This window comes from Gymnogyps californianus, chromosome 4, assembly GCF_018139145.2.
Source record: "Gymnogyps californianus isolate 813 chromosome 4, ASM1813914v2, whole genome shotgun sequence".
NCBI classification, from domain to species: domain Eukaryota; kingdom Metazoa; phylum Chordata; class Aves; order Accipitriformes; family Cathartidae; genus Gymnogyps; species Gymnogyps californianus.
In genome coordinates, this window is record NC_059474.1 from 61,659,783 (window position 1) to 61,680,373 (window position 20,591).

Below are 20,591 nucleotides of genomic sequence, written 5' to 3' on the forward strand. Positions count from 1 at the left end.
TAACTTGCAACACTTATCCTATTAGCCACTGTAACTCAATTTCATCTTGGTAATGTAAATAAATCACTTTCCATATTTTTAAACTTATAACCTGTGAACACCTAGAATTTTTTATTCCTCTCAATGGAAAACCTGAGTCACAGTGAACATCCAGTTCTCTAATCCAGACTGCTAATAAAGATTTATTTTTGAAAAATTATTTTCTGTACTCTTTAGCCACTTATACTTAACAACAATGTTTTGAAACCCATTTTTTTCCAGCCGGTGTTAAATGCGTGAGTGAAGACTGTTGTCTATTTTTTTAATCCAGCTACTGGGATTGTTTTCATTTCATGTTTATTAAATGCCTCATTTTAGCAATCTTCAAGTTTAAAATAGTTCATGTGGGAGGGTAACTTGCCAAAATTACTTATTTATCTGTTAATCTCTTGATTACAATGGCTGCAGCTTTAAGTCTGTTCAAGGCATGTTTCCAGAGTGATTCCAATCGCTAAGAGTGCGGTTCCTATGCAACAGCTAGCTTAGGCAAAGGAAGTACTTCAGGAATTGTTTACCTCCCTGCTTATTAGTTGGTCATTCAGTACATGGGGTGGGGGGGAGAAGGGTTTTGGCTCCTGTAGTAAATGACTAAAGTTTTAAAATGGGGGTAAGAGGAAACACTAGGTAAGAACAAATGAAGATATGTTACAGAAGGCTGTCTCAGATAAACATGACAGATATTTTGAAATTCACCAATGGGGTATTGACCAGATAAAATTGCTTTGAACAGTGTTAAATGGCTTCACAAATAGCAATAAATCCAATTTCCTGCACCTTCACAGATCTTTCTGTATTACTCTGCCCTCTCTGATTTTCAGGGCAAGTACCATGTCATTAGAACAGGTAAGTTAACTTCCTGGCATGGGGGGCATGTTTTGCTTTAAAAAAAAAAAAATATAAAAATGGTCAGTCTTTGTTTTGATAAACGTTTTAGGGGCCTTGTTTTTGAAAAAAAAAAAACCAAAACAAAAAACCAAAACCACAAAAAAACCCCAAGCAAACAAAAAAACCCCAGGTAAAAAGTAAGTATCACTATATAACAAGTTCGGATCGACAGTGATTTTAGACACAAGCACCATGCACCTTTTGAACCAAAACAATTGTCTGCACACAAACATTTTCATGGGAAAGTTTGTCATGACTGTGCTGATTACCTGGGGAAAAAAAATGCCTTATTGACCTCTAAATATACTGGTATTTCTTGTATTAGGGCCTGATGAGGAAGTAAATGGTTAACTGCAAATTCCTTTGGCAATATTTTCTCTTAAGCACATACCTAACTTTTTCAGAGCCACCAGTAGAAGGAAGGCAAGGGCAAGGCCACACCACTACCAGAATGTCATTGTGTTTCAAGGTCAAAGGGAAGAAGTCAATGTCCAATATGAGCCATCAGATACAGCTTGGGTAGTTGCTCCCCACTTTGGCTACTCTTAATATGGAGCTGCTTCACAGGCATTGCTACGGATGTCACCATTCCAGTGCATTGGATGCACTAGTGTCCATGGAAAAGGGAAAATAATCAGGACAGTGTGAATTACATTTTGCAATCCTGCTTCTCCACGAGGGCCATGAAATCTGCTACTTGCAACAAAAACCAATTTGTCCCTTTGAGCTAAATCCCTTTCTGATGACATTTTCCTCAGTTTTCGCATCTGGAAAGGTGACAGACTGCAAGTGAATCCACTCCCCGTGCTGCCCTGCCCTTGCCTTTGTTCCCAGGGCCAGCCTGAGCTGCCCTGTGGCTTCTGTCATCCCCAAAGCTTTCCTAACAGCTCATAGAGGCAAATTACGGCATTTGTCACAAAAGGCAGGAGGCAGCAGCACCGTACAGCAGAAAAATCAAGTGATTGAAGTTGCAGACACATTCTGGTTAGATATGAGGCGCCGGTGCAGTCACTGGTACAGTTAGGCCCCCATGTATAGGGGCAATTCCTGCTCAATGCTCCTCAGAAGCTAAGCCATCTAAGCCAAGAGACCACAAATAAAGCAAGATACAGAGACATTGGGCTTACTAGCCAACAGTTTTGGCAGGGACTGTGTAAAAATAAATCAGATGAAGTACCAATGGGTCCTTCCTGGCCTGCCCAACAAGGACTGTGCGAATGGCATTGCTCCGCCTGCGAGCTCAAAGCGTATCTCAAAATAATCGCTTCCTGGTCCACCTGGAGAGACTGCTCAACATCCAGGTCCCTCGTGTTCGCCCTGCAGCTTGCGACTGGGTTTCTGCTGTGATCCTCCGGATGGGCGAGTCTCATCTTTCCCAAAGTATTCCCAAGACTTTCAAATTCAAAAGCCTAAAGTTAAAGCCTGCAGGTACGCAGCTCTGCATTTTTGTGGCCTGCTCTTGCCATGAAATGCCAGCCTGGAAAAGAGCAGGCACCAGCTCAGGCTTCCTGGTGGTGCAGGGAGGCATCGTGATGGGGAACCGAAGTGGCAGATGCTCTGTACACCACTTGGCAGCCTATATTTGGATCCCCAGTTTGAAAAAGCCCTTAAGACCCAGCCATATGGTTGTCTTGTAAGATGGTTACCACATCTTCGCAGCTGACAGGACTGAATATGATCTCAGTGATTTCATCTTTCCATAGGGAAAGTAAAGCTCGAAAGGACACTGAAAGCAAGAGAACTGAATAAAGGCAGATGGTCATCCTTTTTTAAAGATGCTATTATCATCAAAATATCTTGTACTTTCCATTGTTTTGTATAAAGAAAGTGACTTTAAATTGTTTTTTATCACACTAGGAACTGAGATAAAGCAGCCTGATATCAAAGTAGTTCTCGGAAACAGAGCCTGCAGTGATAGCTAAATATAATAAAATAAAAATCACTGAATGTGAAGACTTCTAAAGCACACTATAACAGGAAGAAAGCTATAGGAAAGCAAGAGACTATTTATCTATTTATAGTTTTAACAAGAGCTGTTGAACTAAAAATTAATTCAAACCATAAAGAGTTTTCCAGCAAGCTAATATTTTCCACATGATGCTTTATTGGCTTCCCTTTTCTATATTTTCCTAGGCACAAGTTTTGTCTTCAAGCGATATTCCCTGTCATTAACATTCATGACAGCTTTTAGAGAAACGCACTGTATGCCTGTTCCAGTGTTCCACAGATAAACGTAAATGAAGTGTTGTGCTGTCATTGCACACAGATTAGTATCTACATGAATAATATTTTATTATGAAAAGCCTGGTTTATCATAGGTGAGTGTATAAAGGCTGCTATATAGCTACGATTAAAGGCAATTTTCACATCACACGTGTTTAGCATCACGGAAGAATGTTTGTTTTAATGGTCTCTGCACATCTTCAGCCGTATGTGACTTAAACATACAACTCTTTCTGCAGGTATCAGAACCAAGGACCGAGCTGTCCTGGGCCTTTATCATGGTCCTGGTGTTTGGTTATTTATTTGTCTAGCACACCACAGACTGGCTCTCACCCGCTCTGCCCTGTGAGAACATCTGAGAAAACATTTCCTTGTCCATCTTGTCCGACTGGACAAGCAGTTGTCCAGGTGAGGAGCGTCAGTCACTGCATGACTGACATAATCCGCACTGAATTTCCTTGCAATGTAATAGTCAATCTAAAACCTCTTTACCAAAGGAAAAGACAAGTTAATGGGTCCTGAAATATGTGCGCTTAGATTAAAAAAAAAACTACCACATATCAACGCCTCCACAATACCCAGGCTTCTAACGTATACCTGCTTTTATCTAACTTCTAAAGCCTTTGAAGACTGAGGAACCAAGTAAGAGGAAATCATTTATAGTTAAAAGAAATATGATAAGAGTATTCAATAATACTAATGAATTCCTTATTTAAAAAAAGCAAACTTCACATCTTTTGTCAAAGAAATCTGATTGTTAGCCAGCTTCCTCCTAATACACAGTATTATTCCTGTGAAAAAGTAATATAGCTCTACCAGTGATCCCTTTTACTGTTCCGAGTACTCAGCCATACTCAATACGGAAGACTTTTGTTTTAAAATGATGGGTTTCACGATTTGGGGGCTCTTTTACAGCACTACAGGACAGGCTCCAAAGAAAACAGACCACATCAAACGTTCTTTTCCTCTTATTCATACTGAAAAGTTGATGAATTTTCAGTTGACTGGTGAAACACTGTGACACTAAGTTACAAAACAAACAAATATTGAAAAAGGTGTCCATCTCCTCAAGACAAGAATAGAAAAAAAAGGTACTATTTGTCTTTTCTTTTTATAATATGAGGCCATTTCCCAGGTTCAAGGGCATCCTTGCAGAAGGAAACATTGATTAGAGAGCTGGAAGGACCAGAATGTGGTCGCAGCGTGCTTTTAGGGATTAGCAGCTATGTCTTTTTGGAAAGAAATTTCACTCTTTCTGACAACCGAGCTTGACAGAAATGGATTAAAGATGACACATCTCCAATATTGTATCTAATGAAAAACAAAGTACCTATTCTTAAACCAACAGGGAATATTTGTCACATATACAAACACTGTATTCTTCCATCCTCTGGTTTACATCATCTCTTTGCAGAGGGTGCTTTGCATTTGGACTTGTACGCCTTTCATTCTAACTCTTATTTACCTATTGGACCTTTGATATACGCAGTGATGTCACAGGAAAACCAGCTGTTGATTTCAAAACACTAAGGATGAAGAATCTCTTTGTACAAGGTTAACCAATACGAGCCCTGTTGGCCCACACATACGTGATTATTTTGCTGCCATTTTTAGAAATCCTTCCAATAGCCACGTGAAGCACAATGCCATGGTCAGAGACTTGTCAAACATCCCACATTAATCCAGTTGCAGATCACAAAGCTAAATCTCGAAGCAGTGAATTGCAATACTCTGCACTACCTGAGCCCTAACTTCAAAATGACTCTCCCTGTTTCCTTTGCTGCTAACCTCTGCAGGGCTGAAGCTATTCAGGGACATCTCTCTGCAAAAATACAGGTGTAATTCTTCCAGGTTTGCAGCAGTATCTTACTATTAAACCATAAATCTGTAACAATAGAAGCTGCAACACTCTCACGTACATGTTTGACATGTTTTCTTATTCAGAGGGCCCTAGCAGGTAAAAGGAAGATGGATACTGTGCTTATATGGATACAGGGCCAAAGTGAACAGGGTTATAGCAATCTGAGAGATGGCATCTACTCAGGGGCTCAGTGCCTTGGGCACCTCTCCCAGGAGAGGGCAGTGCAATAAAGATTTACTGCAATCTAATAAATGGCAATGCTGGTCTTGATTATGGATCTGAAATTAAATAAACAGGTGATCTATTTTGATGACATGCAAATATTTGCTGGAAGCTGTACCTCAAACATTTTTGCACTTGGTTTGGAAATACTAATTTTAGAATAATTCCCACTCACACACTATAAGCACGACAGACTTGCACAGAGTAATGCAAGTTACACAGGGGATTACTGCATGCCCTGTTATTATATATAGTTACTTGTCTTCCTTTTTTCTCAGGGAAATTAAGTGCTTCTCCTACCAGAGAAGCGGTGGCAAATTTTCCTGCCCTTACAAACTGCAATACCAAATCCTTAAGGGCAGACACAAGACTTTGACCGAGTGTGTCAAAGTTGTGGGCTTCACAGAGGGAGTTCAGGAGTCATTCACAGATAGGAGATAACAGTATCCACAGACTGCCCTGCTCCAGTGCTGATGGGCCTGAGCCCATGATGGACTAAAGCCCATCTCAGCCACTGCTTCTCCCTGTCAGAGTCCCTTTGCCCATGGGCCGTGGCCCCTGGCCCCAGCCAGCAGTTTCAGCGCACAAGTCCTCTCTGAACAGCTCAAGAGCTGAAGTGTCACAAGCCGGCCACAGCTGTGCTAGGAGATGTGCTGCAGCTGCAAGGCCAGGATGTTGAAGCCACATGCAAGATGGGCTTAGCCATCTAAATAAGCAGCCCGCCAAACTGTTTTTCATCCTTGAGGAAGTCATTGATGTTTCCTTCTCATCCCTTAGGCAACTCTTGTGGTCCTTCCGAGCCTGTGCTTCGTTAAGGCACACATCTGACTCGCTTTCAGTGGCAGAGGACTGCCCAGACCAACAGAAGTGAGCACAGCAGCCGTTGCCATCAAACACTTAGAAAAATGACTACTTTTATTTACTGGCAAACAGTTTATATAAGAGCACTAAATCTGGGCACACGCAACAGGCAATATGGGGCAATCTTGCCTATTGCAGTTCTGGGCCCTCGGGACTGCAGATGCATATATCATCCAAAAGAAATATCTAAGCAAGCAAAAGGGATTACCTCATGTAATCACATGGTTGTGTTCTAATTATAAGCGAATAACGCGTTATAAAACGTGTTGACCAGATCCCCACTTCTCATCAGCCCTTCGAGCAGTCACTTTTCAGCTATCATTGAGCAAACAGAAATAAAATCAAATCCTTCAGCGCACACAAATGTGTGGTTGACATACACAATCAACAGGCAGTTACAAAGAGAGAAAAACTGCAGGAGTTTTCTTATTGGAGATAAGGAGTGGGGGGAGAAACTTTGTTTCGCCCCCACCTTCAGCAGAGAAAGAAAAATTGATTCATTGGTTACAGTGCAAGGAGATGAGCATCTCCAGCAGAAATTAAGGGCACAAACAAGGTCATGATACATAAAAATTTCAAGCAGCAGCAGCAGACAGGACTGGCTAAACTGACTGCCATTTTAACTGCAGTTGTCGATAAAACAGTCACATTAAGAGGCAGGCTGAAGGATGGTCAAAAGGTTAAGCCAGGCAGGCTGGTAGAGAAAACATAAAAAAGTCCTCTGCCACAACAAATGTCTGCAGACGGGACTTCTCCTGTGGCTGTCTTGATGGGGAGAAGGATGGAAAACTCAGGGCAAGTAGGGGTCCTGATGCCTTGATCTCAGGCAAGCCCTGTAGGACTTGGCAGTTGAAGCCAATGAAGGTTAGTGGCACCAAAAATCATGCCTGGTATTTCTATTACTTCTAGGGCTTCTAATGAATTTCCCTGCAACATTTTCTCTCAGTCTCAATTACCTTCATCCCCAGAGGATATACTATATGCCTTTATGTTGCAGCAAAATATTCTACAGCCACGAGAAATGAAAGCCATCTGTTCTTTGAAAGTAAAGTGTCTCAGCTAGGATTTTTTTTGGTTTAGGATTTTTTTTCCTTTTTTCTAATTAATACAACTAATCTATCAGCTTGCTTGCATTTCACACAGCTGAAATACTAAGCATTTCAGCATAAGCTAGGAGAGAAAAAGTTCAATCAATCAAAAAATCCTTCCACTTTTTGATTTACAGAAAGTGTTGAATATTTATGTTTACACCAGGAATCAAAAGGTACTGCTTCCCACTGAGGACCCCCCTCTCCAAATCTCCTTTTTAGGAACGAGTTGCTCTCAGTGCTTCTTTCCCTCAAACCAAGCATCACTTCATTGTTAATTACTGTAAATTACAAGTGCAAGGGACAGCATTCCCTTGTTTTCAGATAAAGAACCAGCTGGGCTGAACGCTGCAAACTGGAACACATAGTGTTTGATTTCCTCAGCAGAAACATCCTCTGACCGCTCTGTACATGGGAGTCTGACATAGCTTGAACTGCGAGTGAACCAAACCTGATGCTTCAGGCCACTGAAAAGTCAAAAGCAACAACAGCAAGATTCAGCATGCTGCCAAGGGGGAAAAAAATGTAGCTGGAAAGCTCTGACCTTTTCTTTAACAAACGTAACATGGGGTAAGAGTATGAGGGGAAAAAGATGGTACCATAACTGAGACTTACTGTACACCCAATTTTTTGCTCTGAGAACGGGCTACCCTTATACTTGAAATGGGAGTATAGACATGGGGCCAGTGTCCAGGTTGTTCCATCCATGGGATGGATGTGGGAGAGAAACGGGTGAGAAACAGGCTCTCTCCTTAACCCCAGCTGATGCAATGGAGTTTGCCACTAGCATGGGCTCACTGTCCAGGGGCCAGGAGGAAGCAGAGGGTCTGACGGAGCAGAGGGTCTCTGAGACCTGCTGGCTCCCAGGGATAACCAGGTGGTGCGATGGGTCACGCATTTCCCTACGCGTTGCTTGGGGCTCTAGCCCCAAGAGGCTTCTCGTAGCATCACCAGTCTGCATGGCTCCAAAGCAACCTCAGGGCAAGAAGGGCCAAAGTCACCAGAGACAGCAAAGAGTCCCTCTACCGGGCTCTTAGCAAGCCTTATCGCTCCAAACAAGCTAATATCCTTGGAGCTCTGCCCTGTCCCTCACGTTCCCCTGCCCTCAATGGTGCCATAGCACATTCCTCCAAAACAAAAGCTGCCCACAGTTGCAGATGGCCATTGTAATCTCCCTGAGTGACATAAATAAAATAGATGGATGCAAGCAGAGTAATGATCTACTCTAGGACGCTTGGTTATGATGCATTCAAAAGAACAGCTGGTTGTCAGCAACATATTTACCAGGAATTTAAAAGACAACAAGAGCCATATAATCCAGTGGATTTAATGACAGAGTGGAATGAATGCTGAATAAATGCTCCTTTTGATAAACTCACAAACATTTGGGGGATGCAACAGTGATTTATATTCTTCTGGGAGAAATAAACAAATTAAGGATTTCACGGCCTTGTGGAGAAGAGATTTTGTAAATGTGAATTTCTGTGTACTTTCAGATTAACCTTTTCTCTCTTGGTATTAAAGGGAAACAAACCATGGAATTTTCAACTTGCAAGAAGCTCCAGATTTTTGGTATTCAGTTTGCTTGTTATTCTGCCCTCCCTAAACCAAGTGAGAAAAATTTGTTGCACACTCAAAATGTATTGTGGAATGGAATTTCGAACCTGGTGTATAGTGAAACCATGAAATGACCATATCAAATTTTTACCTTTGTGGATGTTAAAAATGTTTGAGTAAAAAGTTTAGTTTTCATAGTGTCAAAATTTTTCCTTGCAACATGGTAGAATCACTGCAATTCACAGTGCAGAGTATGACAGTTGCATTTAAAAATGACTTATCATCCAAACTAATACAAATGGGCAGTACTATTGATGGGTAAAATGAAACTATTAAAAAAAAAAAAGTGCTCTGTCTGAATTCGGCTGTTGGATATCTTCCTACAGAATTTTCAGATGTCAATAAAAGAGCATTTTCCCACAAAAATCACTCCGGAAAATGGCTTTGGCCAGCTCCAAGGAATGTGCCGATAACTGAAGGTACAAAGTGCATGAGTCTCTGGCCCTATCTGCTCTCAACCGTCGGCCCTCTTGCATCTGTTCTCTCCAGTCCTCATATTTTTATACTCTCCAAAGACACAGTGACAGGCAGCATGACACAGCCTCTCCTGGCTGCAGCAGCAGCAGCAGCAGCAGTGCACAGAGCACTGTCAGTTCTCAGCTCGTTAACCCAAGCATGCAGAAGTTGCTCCCTCCGTGTGCACCCTCCGGTAACGCAAACCATGAAGTTCGAGACTGGAAAGAAGCACCTTGGTAAGTCAGCAGTTTAGGGAGCAAGTGATGCGTTGCAAATCATGGCCATCATGTTCAGCATATCAGATGGCTCCAACCCAGAAGTAAGAGACCTTTCTCTTGTCCCACCCTGTTGGGTGCTGGTAGGATTTGAAGCACATCACATATGGATATCCTAACCAGATCAGGCACTCGGGAGAATTTCCCCTCCTGCACGTGTGACTTGGTGTGGGGGACGGCACAGCCCAGATGGCTCTCAGCAGCCTATTATGGGGCAGAAAGCCCTAGATACATAACACCACGAATCAGACTTTGCCGAAATGCTGGCAGGACTCTCAGACATGATCAATAGGTAGAGGATCCTGCTATTTACTGAAAAAATCTTTCTCTTACTTCTCAGCATAGGAAGATGTTGCTTTCTTGTGCTGAAGTTCTTCCTGAAATGCAACTCCTTTCATCCTGCCTCATCATCAAACACAAACCTTCAGCTGTAAACATGTAGCATTTTTACTGTACTGTCATTGCTACCACCGTGCTGAAGGTAGTTATTCCATGCCCTGACTAACTGCTACCAGCATTGTTATTAATCTGCATTACACGAGCATTCAGAGCTCTCTGGTCGCTATCCTGAGCCAAGACACAAGCACGTACTTAACCCCAAGTAGACTGCAAGCCCCACACAAATCAATGGGCCAAGACTTCTGCAGCCCTCAGTACCTGACATTTAACACTGAAAGCAGTATTAAAACTCTTCCCCTGCCCACGGTATTCAGCTATGTGAAAAGGCCATTCTTTTAGCATTGGCAAAAAGTTCATGAACTCAGCAGGGGAATAGTGTTGTAAGTTCACCAGGGTGCCTATTTCTTTTTCTGTTGGCTGCTGAAGGAAGCAATGATCCATATTTCCTACCACGTGCTCTGTTCCCCGAGGCAGCTCACAGCCTCCTTCTGTTTCCCATACCTGGACCCGTTGTTGCTTATTAGTTGCTACATTAGCACCTGAAGCAAAGATCAAGACATCATTGTGCTAGATGCTGTAAGCAAAAATAAAAAGGAAAACAATCCCTACTCCCATCTGAGCATGAGGGGAGGCAACCCATACAACAAGGTATGAGGGCGATAAGTCTTGAGTTATGGAGGATGATGTGGCAAGAAAAAATCCTTCTAGATTTTCATTACTGAACTCATTTGAGATAAACTGGAAGAACAATAATTCCTTGGAGGGGAAACGAACTTCGTACAGTTAAGTCTGTGCTGCCAAAAGGAAAAGATAAGAATGACCTTTGCTTTTAATGTATTTGTCTTTCCATATCCATTCATAGACAGTGAACCCAGCCTATTAGCACCATTGGTCTAACACTAAAAGTCAATTTGATTTAACCATACTTGCTGGCACTGCAAACTGCCTGACTATCACTCAATTAGAAAAGAGACATTAGCTCAGGTGTTGCCTAGAATCTAGCTGCTCCCTCACCTTTATAATGTACCCAGGATTCTGCTTTAATTCAATGTTCTGTAATCACCTGGGTTTAAATCAATCCAGGGTTGTCAAAAGCATATGGGATCAAATGAAAATGCAAAATGTAAAATACAAATAACCATTGAAGGTAGATTTTAACTGCTAACGCTGTATCATTACGGCAAAGCTGATGTCATTTACAGCAACATTAAAGCAAGTGTTATTAAGAGAAAATGAGGCATTTGTCAATGAGTGTTTTTAGTGTCATTGAAGGTCTCAGAGTTAACACACTTGCAATATTTTGACTAAAACAAGCTCATTCAAAGGCTCTTTCTAGCACATTAGCATCTCATTAGACTTTGAAGATGTTTCAGATCTTCCTTCCTTAACTAGTAAAGGAAGAAATCAAATTCCAATAAGAATGGTACAAAACTGCGGAAGTGTATTATTTGCTGCTGCATGTACACTTTGAGATAAAAGTACTCAGAATAGAAAGATCAGCCTTTTTGCCAGAAAGAATAAAACTTAATTTCCATGGTCCCAAAAGGAAATATGAACCAAATTCTGATATCCCCAGCCATTACTGAAGAATTTTTGATTATATTAATTACCCATTACCTTTTATAGGGCTATTTCTTCAGTGAGAATGCACCCGCTGAGATTACAGGTCTGTCTCCAGCATCATAAAGTTAAAACAAGCTGCTAGTGAATATCACAGATAGGTATGCATTTCTTGTGAGAGCATTTTTCGAATATTCAATTGCAGGAGGAAACTTCTGAAAACCAATCTGAGTTGTTTGCAGAGTCCTTAAAAAATGTATTCCTCTGTCTCTTCTCCTCTAAACACCTATAGCAGCTTGTACATATGGATATCTCAGTACAGAAACACACATGGGAAACCCCACCTACTGCACACTATGCCAAGAAGGACAGACAGATTTCCCCCTGCACGGACAGACATCTGGATTTTGCTCCCAAATACCGGTGCATCACAGGCACCCTTCCTGGACCCTCCTGTTTTCTCCTTTACTGCATTCCTTCTGCCTCCCAGCCCAAATCCTTGCATTTCCCACCCTCTGTAATACAATGCTTCTGGACAGAGCTGCCTCAAAAGGATGACATTTCTGCAGTACGCTGCAGGGGGACTTTCTTACCACAGAAAAGCAGGTTTAAAAATTAATGTCTAGTTCTGGCTGCTTAGCTTTTGGTGTTCCTGATAAAAGCCCATGTTACACCCAGACTATCTCCCTGCTAAACCTTACAAATGGAAATGTGATGATGTCAGGGAAAGGCTTATGAGCACATGAAAGGTTTGGGGCACAGCTGTGGGCAGTCTGGTCCAGAGCAGAGCACAAGGCAATGGCCACGCTGCATCAAAAGGCCAATCTGACCCAGCATCTTGTCTTCAAAAGCATCCAGAAGGGATGACAGAGGATGAACACAATGACAAAGTGATGGCATACGCCTCAGGATTGTGACTCAGCAGGTGTATCTATGTGGGCAGAAGCAGACAAGCTCAGTGTACAATTCAAAGAGCCAAAGCCAAAATATTTCTGGGGCAGAAAACATGTAACCGCAAGAGCACATATGCCCAGACAAATACACCCTGCTTAAAAGATCTACAGGCTACAGTTGGTGTACATCTGTCAAATTCAGGGCACAGCAAGAGAAAAAAATGTGGTCTTATTTGGGGTCTTACACCTATCTACCTGGTGTTAACCAAGACATACAGCCCTAACCATTGACTACATTCATTAGAATAAAAAGTCCTCCCTCTACTATGCTGAAATGTGTGAAGAGAAACTACAGGTTTCTTTCCCAAATGGTTTGCACTCATGCTAAGTTATATTTACAGGTCCTAAGTGGCTCATGCCAAGTAGACAGGGCTGGCATCCTCATTTACTGAAGGCCACGTGTGATGAGATTCAGAGAGGCTATGAGAGTGCCCTCCCATTTGGCTTACAGGCAGCGTGAGATAAAAGAAAAATGCATGAAGACTCAGGTAATAAGAACAAATGCTTTAAGTTATAAAAGACTGCGATATAAATAGAATTGTGCTGAAATGCATGTTGAGCAGGCTCTACCTTGCCACTGCGAGTGCCATCCCTTTCGGCTGAGGAAGGTCTGGTTCTGTGGCTTATTGCTCCATTATGAAGTTAATCAAAGAACTAATTGAGCTTGGTCAGCTTGGTCTTTTGAGCCTTTTCTTACGGATTAACTTTTATTAGAGCTAACAGAAGACATGAGGAAGGCTGTAAAGAGCGAGGAGATGATAAGCCTAGTATGTGAGAGGAATGATAGTTGTATGGCATATTTGTGAAGACAAAATTGGGCTCTAGGAAGGAATATGAGAGCGCCATGTACCTTTTAAAGCCCTATAACCCCCGTGGCATTAGAAATCTTTCTTGGGGTGTTTTGCCATCTCTACTGTTCATTTCTCTAACTGTGCTTCTAGCTTTTCTAGCCTGTTTGCAACAAACCAGTGCCCAAGGGTATGAGACATCGTATCTGTCTGTAACTGAAACTAAAGACACTACCTCTTTTCTTAGAACAAAATGATCTCAAGGAGAAAACATAGGTATCCATGTGATATTGAAAATCTGCATACATAATAGCATTTACATGAAGAAAAAATATGACAAAGGACCAAGCAATAATAAAGGCTGTGCAGAAGAAGGATGATTTATTAAAGATGCTGTTAAAAGTGAACTTGCATTATTGGCTGTGGGCTTCAAAATTAAGGCGTATGATTAAGTTATGTGGAAAAACAGCAATGAGTTACAGTTCCTGACACTTTCATGCTATTTTTTCTCTGAGACTAATAAGAAGAAAAAAATTGTTCTATACTTCACAGCAATTAGAATATTTTATCTTTTAAAATTGTTTTGGAGAGCACACATTCTGCAAATGTCTTAACTCACACTGGATAATGATGAGCAAGCTAAACAGAATTTCATGCTTTCTAAAATGTAAATATCAGGAGGCGTTCTTTTCTCTTTCTGATGATCATACTATGCCACAGTTGCCTTCTTTTTGGCTGTCTAAATAATATTGCCTTGATGAAAAGGAAAGTGCTTATGGGAACTCCCATCACATAGTTACAGAGGAAGAAACTATCTTATTTAATGCACAGCAGCCAGGATTCAAAGGGGAAATACTGAAACTGAAGGTGCTCCCCGGCTATATGATTTTTGTTCATCTCTGGTCTGGTATGAGACGAGAGTTACTGACTGGGAAATACATGGCTAGTGTAAAGTTCAGAGTCAGGTGTTTGGGTACACACATTCACTTCTGAAGGCTGATGCAAAAATAGGCCACTTCGGTGATCCCGATTCCCTCTTCCCAGGAGAGAAGAGTATCATTTCCCACATAAGACAACTTGAGGAGACCTTGACTGAAGTTCAAGGGACAGTTCTTGCCAGCTCTGTGCAAAAATATAAACCCAACAGGGCATAGGCGCAGGATGATCAAAGAAACAATGGGTTTGTCTCTCGAGAGTGAACTAACAGTGTTTGTCTCACATAGCTTAGCAGAGCAGAGGCCGAGAGAGATGTGATCGAGCTCTATAAATACATCGGGGTAAGCATCAGGCAGCCAGAAGAGCAATTTAAGCTGAAGAACAATGTTGGCATGAGAACAAATGAGCATTAATTGGTGTGAATAAATTTTGGCTGGAAAGCTGAGGGTGATTTCTAGCTATTCGAGCAGTGATTTCCTGGAACAGTCTTCCAGTGGGGGTAGAAAAAGCAAAAATAAAAAAAGCAACAAAAAGCAAACATCAAGGAGTTTTAAAGTAGAGGCTGATGCATGCCTGACTGGGATGAGACAGCAAGGCCATCTGTATTAGCAGCAGACAGAATTTAAGTGATCCTTTCCTGCCCTACTTTTCCATGTTCATTTTCTTGGTGGGATTACCATTTACAGAAACTACCCTGCTTTGCAGTCTGGGATGTTATTGACGCTTTCAAAGAAATGTAAAGACATGCTAGGAGTGCAGATGCTTGCCTTGGTGATACAAAGCCTCTGGATTTTGGACCAAATCACATGCTCCTGCACAGTATGAGAGTACGCCTATGTGCTGGTTTTGGCTGGGATAGTTAATTTTCTTCATAGTAGCTAGTATGGGGCTATGGTTTGGATTTGTGCTGAAAACAGTGTTGTTGATAATACAGGGATGTTTTAGTTATTGCTGAGCAGTGCTTACACAGAGTCAAGGCCTTTTCTGCTTCTCACACTGTCCCACCAGCAAGTAGGCTGGGGGTGCACAAGCTGAGAGGGGACACAGCTGGGACAGCTGACCCCAACTGACCAAAGGGATGTTCCATACCATATGACATCACGCCCAGCATATAAAGCTGGGGGAAGAAAAGGAAGGGGGGGACATTTGGAGTGATGGCATTTGTCTTCCCAAGCAACCGTTACCCTGCTTTCCTGGAGATGGCTGAACACCTGCCTGACGATGGGAAGTGGTGAATGAATTCCTTGTTTTGCTTTGCTTGTGTGCGCGGCTTTTGCTTTACCTATTAAACTGTCTTTATCTGAACCCACGAGTTTTCTCACTTTTACCCTTCTGATCCTCTCCCCCATCCCACCAGGAGAGAGTGAGTGAGCAGCTGCATGGTGCTTAGCTGCTGGCTGGGGTTAAGCCACGACAGTCCTTTTTGGCACCCAACGTGGGACTTGAAGGGTTCGAGATAACAACAGATTTGATTGGAATGTGCTAGATCGAATTTGTAGCTGTTATTGCTGTTTAGCTATTAATTGGCAGGCTCCTGTGCTTGCCATGGGACTTGCTTGCCTCACTGTATATTAGAGTCTTGTGCTCATTAGTGGCTGCTGTTTGCTTTCACTGCGTGCTGTGCTGCTGTGCTGCTTATCATCTTACTCTGCTGTGCCTGGGAACATTTTGATAACAGCAGTGGCGATGTGCCTGGGCTGGCAGGTGGCCAGGGCATCGCTGCTGCTTCTGTGCTGCTGTACTGGACAGGCTGGAACTCCAACGTGAACTCGAGTCGAAGGGACTGTGACCTGTGGATGAGTCCATGTGGGAGCAGGACACCTCGAAGTGTCTGTGGCCGTGGATAAGCCCATAGCAGAGCAGGTACATCTCGAAGCGTCTGTGGCGGTGGTTACGTCTGTGCCGCAGCGGGTATACCTCTGAAGGGATTGTGGTCCAAGCATAAGTCCATGCTGGAGAAGGGTACACCTCGAAGCATCTGTGGCTGTGCATGAGGTCATGCTGCAGCACCTCAAAGCTTGTGGCCATGGATAAGCACACAACAGAGCAGGTACACCCCTGGAGGAACTGCAGCCACGGGTAAGGCCACGTTGGAGCAGGTTTACTTCTGAAGGGACTGTGGCTATGCGTAAGGCCACGCTGGAGCAGGTATATCTCTGAAGGCATTGTGGCCCACGGATAAGGCCATGCTGGTACAGGTGCATCTCAAAGCAACTGTGACTGTGGATAAGTCTACACCACAGCAGGTATACCCCTGGAGAGACTGTGGTTCATAGATAAGGCTCTACTTGGAGCAGGTACACCCCTAAGGGACTGCAGTCTGTGCATAAGTCCAAGCTGGAGCAGGCAAGGAGAGTTCATTGCAATGTTAAACCCTATAACCTGGCCCAAAGGGACCAGGGGTGGAGATTGTAATGGAAATACCTTTAAATTGTTGTAACCCAAGATTTGAGTTGCATGTTATGGAAATTACTATAGCAGGAACCCCTTGTTGCTAGCCAGGCTAGGAGCAAGGGGAGGAGTTAATTGTAATGTTAAACCCTATAACCTGGCCCAAAGGGGCCAAGGGTGGAGATTGTAATGGAAATAGCTTTAAATTGTTGTAACTTGGGATTTGAGTTGCATGTTATAGGAACTACTATAGCAGGAACCACTTGAACCAATGGAGGACATGCCTTACAAGAAGCAGTGCAAGTACAGCAGTGACTTGACCTGAGCTTGCTTTGGTGCCCAGTAACTCCATGCAACACACCACCTCTTCTGTCCTGAGTGACCACCATAACAGATGGAGCCCAAAGTCATGGACTAAGTGAACTCAATGGACATTTTGTGGACATTTGTGGACATTTATGGGCATTTTACAGATATTTCATGGCGGTGTTCCATAGACTAGGGGAATGATATCTGTGTATTTTATCAAAGGATGGGAAGGAGGGTGGTGGGTAATGAGAATGTATTGGATAGTATGGGACCTGAGCATGATGTAAATGGCATGGAATAAGGGGTGGAGAATGTGCTGGTTTTGGCTGGGATAGAGTTAATTTTCTTCATAGTAGCTAGTATGGGGCTATGGTTTGGATTTGTGCTGAAAACAGTGTCATTGATAACACAGGGATGTTTTCCTTATTGCTGAGCAGTGCTTACACAGCGTCAAGGCCTTTTCTGCTTCTCACACCACCCCACCAGTGAGTAGGCTGGGGGTGCACAAGAAGCTGAGAGGGGACACAGCTGGGACAGCTGACCCCAGCTGATCAAAGGGATATTCCATACCACATGATGTCATGCTCAGCATATAAAGCTGGGGGAAAAAGAAGGAAAGGGGGACATTCAGAGTGATGGTGTTTTGTCTTCCCAACATGCATAACTGTTATGCATGATGGAGCCCTGCTTTCCTGGGGATGGCTGAACACCTGCCTGCTGATGGGAAGTAGTGAATGAATTCCTTGTTTTGCTTTGCTTGCGTGTGTGGCTTTTACTTTACCTATTAAACTGTCTTTATCTGAACCCACAAGTTTTCTCACTTTTACCCTTCTGATCCTCTCCCCCATCCCACCGGGAGGGAGTGAGCGAACGGCTGTGTGGTGCTTAGACGACAGCTGGGGTTAAACCACGACAGCCTACTACAACCTGTGTGACTCACTTAAAGTTAAATCTCTGCACGGTACAAACCAGTGGTCCTAAGATGCTAATGTCCTGAACAGAAATATACAGCAGACGGGACAGCCCTTTATTCTTTAATTAACTCATACAATTCTTCAGCCATATCGTACATCAAGCCTGGCCATAAAAATGGCAATTTTATAGTGTGTAAAAAAAGAACAAAATGATTCACAGAGATTGAAGATCCATTTACAGCAAATGTATATGCCTTTCTGAGTACAACAGATTCCAAACAGATATGTTACTCTGACCCATAAAACTACTTCGATAACTTATTTACTGTAACTTTGGGTGACGTTGTCACAGATTAATGGTTTTATAAAATGCATAGGTGCATCAGGTCATCATATCATTCTTGAAGGGATTTTTTTGGTCAGATGTGTGATGTTGGTGTGTAGCGAATGGCCACTGCAATTGCTTGATGTCCATTATTTTGTCTACATATTTTTAGGATATAAAATGAGTGGATGAACACCAGAATAACCTGGGCAATTGAAGGCAAACCTAATTAGAATATTTCTTGCCTAAACTTTTTACCCTGAAAACTTGAAAGACAAGATTTAAATGTAACATAAATGTGACCAGTTTAAAAAAAAAAGATAAAATTTAAAATGAAGATGGGAATAAGAACTTAAATGCTGTAATCTCTGAAGAGAACCAGCAATCAAAGTCTAATATCCTCATATTGTGCCAGATAATGAAACATTAAGCTGGAGATAATAAGATTTCTTTCCACTGGATAGTCTTCAGCATAGTTAAACCTATGAATGAACAGCTGAAGTGTTTTATATAAGCAAAAGGTTATATGTCAAGGATTCTGAGGGGTGAAAAAAAAAATTGCAGCCCATTTACTACAAACTAGATAGAACTCACATCACTCATTCTCTTTTAAAACTGTGCCAGAATTAAATGCCCTTTAAGAAAGACAGCTTCACCACTCCGCCCTGATGGGGACTGGGGATGGAGTGGACACTTTTTACCTAGCTTCCCTAAGGAAACAAAGGCTAAGTAATCGTGCTGTATGTATGTGTACATCTACGCCTTCATCCTTCCCAGTAAATGCAAAGATTTCCATCAAATTTGACAAAAAGGCAGAGACCTTAAGGACAGTAAATTCCTAAAAACTTTCACAGAACTGGGAAAGCTAATAGAGAGAGATATATTAGCAGCCTACAACTGAAGGAACAGATGGGGACGAGTCACTTGCGTCAGCCTCCAAGGAGCCAACACTGGCACAAAAAGTCATAGGAAACCAAGCTAAATTCATCCCACCACTGATGGAGCTGCCAGCTCTTTAACATGCCAGTGAGGTGCAATAGCACTGGCAAAATAATTACTGCCCTGACTGTCTATGGTACTGGATTTCTGTGGTCATTCACCTGAGGGGTTTTATATTTAGAGCTGCAAGGAGGGGATGAGTCCACTGTGCCTGCTACGGAGCAGAAAGTAAAAATGAGCTTTACACTGTAAAGAGAAGTGCAGAAGAGAAATACTTCAGCCACTATCTTACAAAACCCTATGGGACTGAGACAAGCACAGCTCAGTGAAACACAGCTCCTTGTCTCCTTGAACTTCACATGGAAATCCAAGACAATCATCTCAATAAAAACTATAAAATGCAACACAGGAATTACATACACTTGTGGATCAATTGAAATGTCCATGGAGTGAATTTCTTCCTCTGAGCTTGACAGGAAGAGGCCCTTGCAGAAGAACATAGAGGAGGACAGAGGCAGAGTACCCATTCCTCTGGGACTCCCTCCCACCTTCTTGCAGTGTAGAGACTTGCATCCAACAGGTTACAAGTGGGCCACTGCATGTAATAGCTACCAACAGGCCTCTCTCCTGTCAAAGTCTTTAAAGCTTTTTTTCCCTGATCCTTCTTTTTGAAATATATTTTCTCACTTTTACAAAACCAGTATAGATGTTTTGCCACTTTTCAAAAATGCCTTTGAAACAACAAATCATCAATGCTATAACACCATGCTCCACAACAGCAACCTGCTGTATGATGAATGAAAAAAGAACAATCTTTCACACTATTTTTCAAAGTGCATTAAATTGCTAATGCAATGAGATGAGCAGTGTTTTCTCATGGAATAGTTTTTGAATGGATGTGCTCTTTTACATGTTTATGAATGCCTGTGCTCCCTTTAGCTATCACAAATATTCCCAGCGCATCTCTGCTTCATCACAAATTACAAAATCCCATCAATTAATGTCTTTCCTTCATCTGCATTTTTGCATGATCCCTTTTGTAGAAAAATTGTGGAGAGGCAGACTTGGTCATATAACCAACATCAAAGTCAGGGACAATAGGAGCTAGGCGGATTTTTATTTTCTAAAAAAAGATGAAGGTCATACAACCTGGATGGGGAGGCATTGCTGAAGTGCAGTTTGGGAGTTAACCCACTGAACCACTGTAACATATAAGATCAGACATGGAGTGTGGCAGCACTGAATGCAACACTGGGATTACAGCATTGGATGCCAACATAAGTAACATTGTATCAATCACAGACAAATAATACGCTATTCATGGATTGCTGTGTGGATTAACATAAAAGGCAATTTTTTTTCTTTTTCTTTTTTTGTTTCTGCTAAATTTTTTGTTAAGCAGAATCTCACAGAAGTACTATTCCTTAACACATTAGCAAAATTGCTGTAGAAAATATGCACAGAGAATGTGAATTTACACTTGTAGCTGAACTACCTTTCCAGCAAAGGCAAAGCCAGGTTCTCTTGGGAGCATGTTTGGTCTTTGCAAA